This window comes from Phyllobates terribilis, unplaced genomic scaffold, assembly GCF_046119375.1.
Source record: "Phyllobates terribilis strain yellow unplaced genomic scaffold, ASM4611937v1 Scaffold_21__1_contigs__length_20361869, whole genome shotgun sequence".
NCBI lineage: Eukaryota > Metazoa > Chordata > Amphibia > Anura > Dendrobatidae > Phyllobates > Phyllobates terribilis.
The window spans coordinates 11,517,633-11,525,875 of NW_027362781.1; positions in this window are offsets into that span (position 1 = coordinate 11,517,633).

Genomic DNA, 8,243 nt, shown 5'->3' on the forward strand with positions numbered 1-8,243 from the left:
ATTCGGCGGATGAGTCCTTGATATTTCGTCATTTTCAGGAAATTTTCAGAATTTTTGAAAATTTCACTTTTATGTGAAAATATCCACTAAATGAGGGAATAATATGTGTGAGGGTACCCCAGGAGAGTTCCAAATGTGTGTGGGTAGAATATATATCCCACGGGGGTAAAATTGAAAAAAGTTGAAAACATTTTTTTTTTGGACTTGTCATTTTTCCGGCGTTTATCAGACTTTCAGATAGGGCAAATGTCAGTGATTGTTCCGATTTCAGTTCCAAAGCGATTCGCCCAATGAGTCCTTGATATTTCGTCGTTTTCAGGCAATTTTCAGAATTTTTGAAAATTTCACTTTTTTGTGAAAATATCCACTAAATGAGGGAATAATATGTGTGAGGGTACCCCAGGAGAGTTCCAAATGTGTGTGGGTAGAATATATATCCCACGGGGGTAAAATTGAAAAAAGTTTAAAAAATTTTTTTTTTGGACTTAGAAATTTTTCCGGCGTTTATCAGACTTTCAGATAGGGCAAATGTCAGTGAGCGTTCCGATTTCAGTTCCAGAGCAATTCGCCCAATGAGTCCTTGATATTTCGTCGTTTTCAGTCAATTTTCAGAATTTTTGAAAATGTCACTTCTTTGTGAAAATATTAACTAAATGAGGGAATAATATGTGTGAGGGTACCTCGGGAGAGTTCCAAATGTGTGTGGGTAGAATATATTTCCCACAGGGTTAAAATTGAAAAAAGTTTAAAAAATTTTTTTTTGTACTTAGTCATTTTTCCGGCGTTTATCAGACTTTCAGATAGGGGACATGTCAGTGAGCGTTCCGATTTCAGTTCCAGAGCGATTCGCCCAATGAGTCCTTGATATTTCGTCGTTTTCAGGAAATTTTCAGAATTTTTGAAAATGTCACTTTTTTGTGAAAATATCCACTAAATGAGGGAATAATATGTGTGAGGGTACCCCAATAGAGTTCCAAATGTGTGTGGGTAGAATATATATCCCATGGGGGTAAAATTGAAAAAAGTTGAAAAAATTTTTTTTTCTACTTAGTCATTTTTCCGGCGTTTATCAGACTTTCAGATAGGGCAAATGTCAGTGAGTGTTCCGATTTCAGTTCTAGAGCGATTCGCCCAATGAGTCCTTGATATTTCGTCATTTTCAGTCAATTTTCTGAATTTTTGAAAATTTCACTTTTTTGTGAAAATATTAACTAAATGAGGGAATAATATGTGTGAGGGTACCTCGGGAGAGTTCCAAATGTGTGTGAGTAGAATATATATCCCACGGGGGTAAAATTGAAAAAAGTTTAAAAATTTATTTTTTTTGTACTTAGTCATTTTTCCGGCGTTTATCAGACTTTCAGATAGGGGAAATGTCAGTGAGCGTTCCGATTTCAGTTCCAGAGCGATTCGCCCAATGAGTCCTTGATATTTCGTCGTTTTCAGGAAATTTTCTGAATTTTTGAAAATTTAACTTTTTTGTGAAAATATCCACTAAATGAGGGAATAATATGTGTGAGGGTACCCCAGGAGAGTTCCAAATGTGTGTGGGTAGAATATATATCCCACGGGGGTAAAATTGAAAAAAGTTTAAAAAAATTTTTTTTTGGACTTAGTCATTTTTCCGGCGTTTATCAGACTTTCAGATAGGGGAAATGTTAGTGATCGTTCCGATTTCAGTTCCAGAGCGATTCGTCCAATGAGTCCTTGATATTTCGTTGTTTTCAGTCAATTTTCAGAATTTTTGAAAATTTCACTTTTTTGTGAAAATATCCACTAAATGAGGGAATAATATGTGTGAGGGTACCCCAGGAGAGTTCCAAATGTGTGTGGGTAGAATATATATCCCACGGGGGTAAAATTGAAAAAAGTTGAAAAAATTTTTTTTTGGACTTAAGTCTTTTTTTCGGCGTTTATCAGACTTTCAGATAGGGGAAATGTCAGTGAGCGTACCGATTTCAGTTCCAGAGCGATTCGGCGGAAGAGTCCTTGATATTTCGTCATTTTCAGGAAATTTTCAGAATTTTTGAAAATTTCACTTTTTTGTGAAAATATCCACTAAATGAGGGAATAATATGTGTGAGGGTACCCCAGGAGAGTTCCAAATGTGTGTGGGTAGAATATATATCCCACGGGGGTAAAATTGAAAAAAGTTGAAAACATTTTTTTTTTGGACTTAGTCATTTTTCCGGCGTTTATCAGACTTCCAGATAGGGCAAATGTCAGTGAGCATTCCGATTTCAGTTCCAGAGCGATTCGCCCAATGAGTCCTTGATATTTCGTCGTTTTCAGGCAATTTTCAGAATTTTTGAAAATTTCACTTTTTTGTGAAAATATCCACTAAATGAGGGAATAATATGTGTGAGGGTACCCCAGGAGAGTTCCAAATGTGTGTCGGTAGAATATATATCCCACGGGGGTAAAATTGAAAAAAGTTAAAAAAAAATTTTTCTTGGACTTAGTCATTTTTCCGGCGTTTATCAGACTTTCAGATAGGGCAAATGTCAGTGAGCGTTCCGATTTCAGTTCCAGAGCGATTCACCCAATGAGACCTTGATATTTCGTCGTTTTCAGGAAATTTTCAGAATTTTTGAAAATTTCACTTTTTTGTGAAAATATCCACTAAATGAGGGAATAATATGTGTGAGGGTACCCCAGGAGAGTTCCAAATGTGTGTGGGTAGAATATATATCCCACGGGGGTAAAATTGAAAAAAGTTGAAAAAAATTTTTTTTTGGACTTAGTCATTTTTCCGGCGTTTATCAGACTTTCAGATAGGGGAAATGTCAGTGAGCGTTGCGATTTTAGTTCCAGAGAGATTCGCCCGATGAGTCCTTGATATTTCGTCGTTTTCAGGCAATTTTCTGAATTTTTGAAAATTTCACTTTTTTGTGAAAATATCCACTAAATGAGGGAATAATATGTGTGAGGGTACCCCAATAGAGTTCCAAATGTGTGTGGGTAGAATATATATCCCATGGGGGTAAAATTGAAAAAAGTTGAAAAATTTTTTTTTTCTACTTAGTCATTTTTCCGGCGTTTATCAGACTTTCAGATAGGGCAAATGTCAGTGAGTGTTCCGATTTCAGTTCCAGAGCGATTCGCCCAATGAGTCCTTGATATTTCGTCATTTTCAGTCAATTTTCTGAATTTTTGAAAATTTCACTTTTTTGTGAAAATATTAACTAAATGAGGGAATAATATGTGTGAGGGTACCTCGGGAGAGTTCCAAATGTGTGTGGGTAGAATATATATCCCACAGGGTTAAAATTGAAAAAAGTTTAAAAATTTTTTTTTTTTGTACTTAGTCATTTTTCCGGCGTTTATCAGACTTTCAGATAGGGGAAATGTCAGTGAGCGTTCCGATTTCAGTTCCAGAGCGATTCGCCCAATGAGTCCTTGATATTTCGTCGTTTTCAGGCAATTTTCAGAATTTTTGAAAATTTCACTTTTTTGTGAAAATATCCACTAAATGAGGGAATAATATGTGTGAGGGTACCCCAGGAGAGTTCCAAATGTGTGTGGGTAGAATATATATCCCACGGGGGTAAAATTGAAAAAAGTTGAAAACATTTTTTTTTTGGACTTAGTCATTTTTCCGGCGTTTATCAGACTTTCAGATAGGGCAAATGTCAGTGAGCGTTCCAATTTCAGTTCCAGAGCGATTCACCCAATGAGACCTTGATATTTCGTCGTTTTCAGGAAATTTTCAGAATTTTTGAAAATTTCACTTTTTTGTGAAAATATCCACTAAATGAGGGAATAATATGTGTGAGGGTACCCCAGGAGAGTTCCAAATGTGTGTGGGTAGAATATATATCCCACGGGGGTAAAATTGAAAAAAGTTGAAAACATTTTTTTTTTGGACTTAGTCATTTTTCCGGCGTTTATCAGACTTTCAGATAGGGCAAATGTCAGTGAGCATTCCGATTTCAGTTCCAGAGCGATTCGCCCAACGAGTCCTTGATATTTCGTCGTTTTCAGGCAATTTTCTGAATTTTTGAAAATTTCACTTTTTTGTGAAAATATCCACTAAATGAGGGAATAATATGTGTGAGGGTATCCCAGGAGAGTTCCAAATGTGTGTGGGTAGAATATATATCCCACGGGGGTAAAATTGAAAAAAGTTTAAAAAATTTTTTTTTTGGACTTAGAAATTTTTCCGGCGTTTATCAGACTTTCAGATAGGGCAAATGTCAGTGAGCGTTCCGATTTCAGTTCCAGAGCAATTCGCCCAATGAGTCCTTGATATTTCGTCGTTTTCAGTCAATTTTCAGAATTTTTGAAAATGTCACTTCTTTGTGAAAATATTAACTAAATGAGGGAATAATATGTGTGAGGGTACCTCGGGAGAGTTCCAAATGTGTGTGGGTAGAATATCTTTCCCACAGGGTTAAAATTGAAAAAAGTTTAAAAAATTTTTTTTTCTACTTAGTCATTTTTCCGGCGTTTATCAGACTTTCAGATAGGGCAAATGTCAGTGAGTGTTCCGATTTCAGTTCTAGAGCGATTCGCCCAATGAGTCCTTGATATTTCGTCATTTTCAGTCAATTTTCTGAATTTTTGAAAATTTCACTTTTTTGTGAAAATATTAACTAAATGAGGGAATAATATGTGTGAGGGTACCTCGGGAGAGTTCCAAATGTGTGTGGGTAGAATATATATCCCACGGGGGTAAAATTGAAAAAAGTTTAAAAATTTATTTTTTTTGTACTTAGTCATTTTTCCGGCGTTTATCAGACTTTCAGATAGGGGAAATGTCAGTGAGCGTTCCGATTTCAGTTCCAGAGCGATTCGCCCAATGAGTCCTTGATATTTCGTCGTTTTCAGGAAATTTTCTGAATTTTTGAAAATTTAACTTTTTTGTGAAAATATCCACTAAATGAGGGAATAATATGTGTGAGGGTACCCCAGGAGAGTTCCAAATGTGTGTGGGTAGAATATATATCCCACGGGGGTAAAATTGAAAAAAGTTTAAAAAAATTTTTTTTTGGACTTAGTCATTTTTCCGGCGTTTATCAGACTTTCAGATAGGGGAAATGTTAGTGATCGTTCCGATTTCAGTTCCAGAGCGATTCGCCCAATGAGTCCTTGATATTTCGTTGTTTTCAGTCAATTTTCAGAATTTTTGAAAATTTCACTTTTTTGTGAAAATATCCACTAAATGAGGGAATAATATGTGTGAGGGTACCCCAGGAGAGTTCCAAATGTGTGTGGGTAGAATATATATCCCACGGGGGTAAAATTGAAAAAAGTTGAAAAAATTTTTTTTTGGACTTAAGTCTTTTTTTCGGCGTTTATCAGACTTTCAGATAGGGGAAATGTCAGTGAGCGTACCGATTTCAGTTCCAGAGCGATTCGGCGGAAGAGTCCTTGATATTTCGTCATTTTCAGGAAATTTTCAGAATTTTTGAAAATTTCACTTTTTTGTGAAAATATCCACTAAATGAGGGAATAATATGTGTGAGGGTACCCCAGGAGAGTTCCAAATGTGTGTGGGTAGAATATATATCCCACGGGGGTAAAATTGAAAAAAGTTGAAAACATTTTTTTTTTGGACTTAGTCATTTTTCCGGCGTTTATCAGACTTCCAGATAGGGCAAATGTCAGTGAGCATTCCGATTTCAGTTCCAGAGCGATTCGCCCAATGAGTCCTTGATATTTCGTCGTTTTCAGGCAATTTTCAGAATTTTTGAAAATTTCACTTTTTTGTGAAAATATCCACTAAATGAGGGAATAATATGTGTGAGGGTACCCCAGGAGAGTTCCAAATGTGTGTCGGTAGAATATATATCCCACGGGGGTAAAATTGAAAAAAGTTAAAAAAAAAATTTTCTTGGACTTAGTCATTTTTCCGGCGTTTATCAGACTTTCAGATAGGGCAAATGTCAGTGAGCGTTCCGATTTCAGTTCCAGAGCGATTCACCCAATGAGACCTTGATATTTCGTCGTTTTCAGGAAATTTTCAGAATTTTTGAAAATTTCACTTTTTTGTGAAAATATCCACTAAATGAGGGAATAATATGTGTGAGGGTACCCCAGGAGAGTTCCAAATGTGTGTGGGTAGAATATATATCCCACGGGGGTAAAATTGAAAAAAGTTGAAAACATTTTTTTTTTGGACTTAGTCATTTTTCCGGCGTTTATCAGACTTTCAGATAGGGCAAATGTCAGTGAGCATTCCGATTTCAGTTCCAGAGCGATTCGCCCAACGAGTCCTTGATATTTCGTCGTTTTCAGGCAATTTTCTGAATTTTTGAAAATTTCACTTTTTTGTGAAAATATCCACTAAATGAGGGAATAATATGTGTGAGGGTACCCCAGGAGAGTTCCAAATGTGTGTGGGTAGAATATATATCCCACGGGGGTAAAATTGAAAAAAGTTAAAAAAAATTTTTTTTTGGACTTAGTCATTTTTCCGGCGTTTATCAGACTTTCAGATAGGGCAAATGTCAGTGAGCGTTCCGATTTCAGTTCCAGAGCAATTCGCCCAATGAGTCCTTGATATTTCGTCGTTTTCAGTCAATTTTCAGAATTTTTGAAAATGTCACTTCTTTGTGAAAATATTAACTAAATGAGGGAATATGTGTGAGGGTACCTCGGGAGAGTTCCAAATGTGTGTGGGTAGAATATATATCCCACAGGGTTAAAATTGAAAAAAGTTTAAAAAATTTTTTTTTGTACTTAGTCATTTTTCCGGCGTTTATCAGACTTTCAGATAGGGGACATGTCAGTGAGCGTTCCGATTTCAGTTCCAGAGCGATTCGCCCAATGAGTCCTTGATATTTCGTCGTTTTCAGGAAATTTTCAGAATTTTTGAAAATGTCACTTTTTTGTGAAAATATCCACTAAATGAGGGAATAATATGTGTGAGGGTACCCCAATAGAGTTCCAAATGTGTGTGGGTAGAATATATATCCCATGGGGGTAAAATTGAAAAAAGTTGAAAAAATTTTTTTTTCTACTTAGTCATTTTTCCGGCGTTTATCAGACTTTCAGATAGGGCAAATGTCAGTGAGTGTTCCGATTTCAGTTCCAGAGCGATTCGCCCAATGAGTCCTTGATATTTCGTCATTTTCAGTCAATTTTCTGAATTTTTGAAAATTTCACTTTTTTGTGAAAATATTAACTAAATGAGGGAATAATATGTGTGAGGGTACCTCGGGAGAGTTCCAAATGTGTGTGGGTAGAATATATATCCCACAGGGTTAAAATTGAAAAAAGTTTAAAAATTTTTTTTTTTTGTACTTAGTCATTTTTCCGGCGTTTATCAGACTTTCAGATAGGGGAAATGTCAGTGAGCGTTCCGATTTCAGTTCCAGAGCGATTCGCCCAATGAGTCCTTGATATTTCGTCGTTTTCAGGCAATTTTCAGAATTTTTGAAAATTTCACTTTTTTGTGAAAATATCCACTAAATGAGGGAATAATATGTGTGAGGGTACCCCAGGAGAGTTCCAAATGTGTGTGGGTAGAATATATATCCCACGGGGGTAAAATTGAAAAAAGTTGAAAACATTTTTTTTTTGGACTTAGTCATTTTTCCGGCGTTTATCAGACTTTCAGATAGGGCAAATGTCAGTGAGCGTTCCGATTTCAGTTCCAGAGCGATTCACCCAATGAGACCTTGATATTTCGTCGTTTTCAGGAAATTTTCAGAATTTTTGAAAATTTCACTTTTTTGTGAAAATATCCACTAAATGAGGGAATAATATGTGTGAGGGTACCCCAGGAGAGTTCCAAATGTGTGTGGGTAGAATATATATCCCACGGGGGTAAAATTGAAAAAAGTTAAAAAAAAATTTTTTTTTGGACTTAGTCATTTTTCCGGCGTTTATCAGACTTTCAGATAGGGGAAATGTCAGTGAGCGTTGCGATTTTAGTTCCAGAGAGATTCGCCCGATGAGTCCTTGATATTTCGTCGTTTTCAGGCAATTTTCTGAATTTTTGAAAATTTCACTTTTTTGTGAAAATATCCACTAAATGAGGGAATAATATGTGTGAGGGTACCCCAATAGAGTTCCAAATGTGTGTGGGTAGAATATATATCCCATGGGGGTAAAATTGAAAAAAGTTGAAAAAATTTTTTTTTCTACTTAGTCATTTTTCCGGCGTTTATCAGACTTTCAGATAGGGCAAATGTCAGTGAGTGTTCCGATTTCAGTTCCAGAGCGATTCGCCCAATGAGTCCTTGATATTTCGTCATTTTCAGTCAATTTTCTGAATTTTTGAAAATTTCACTTTT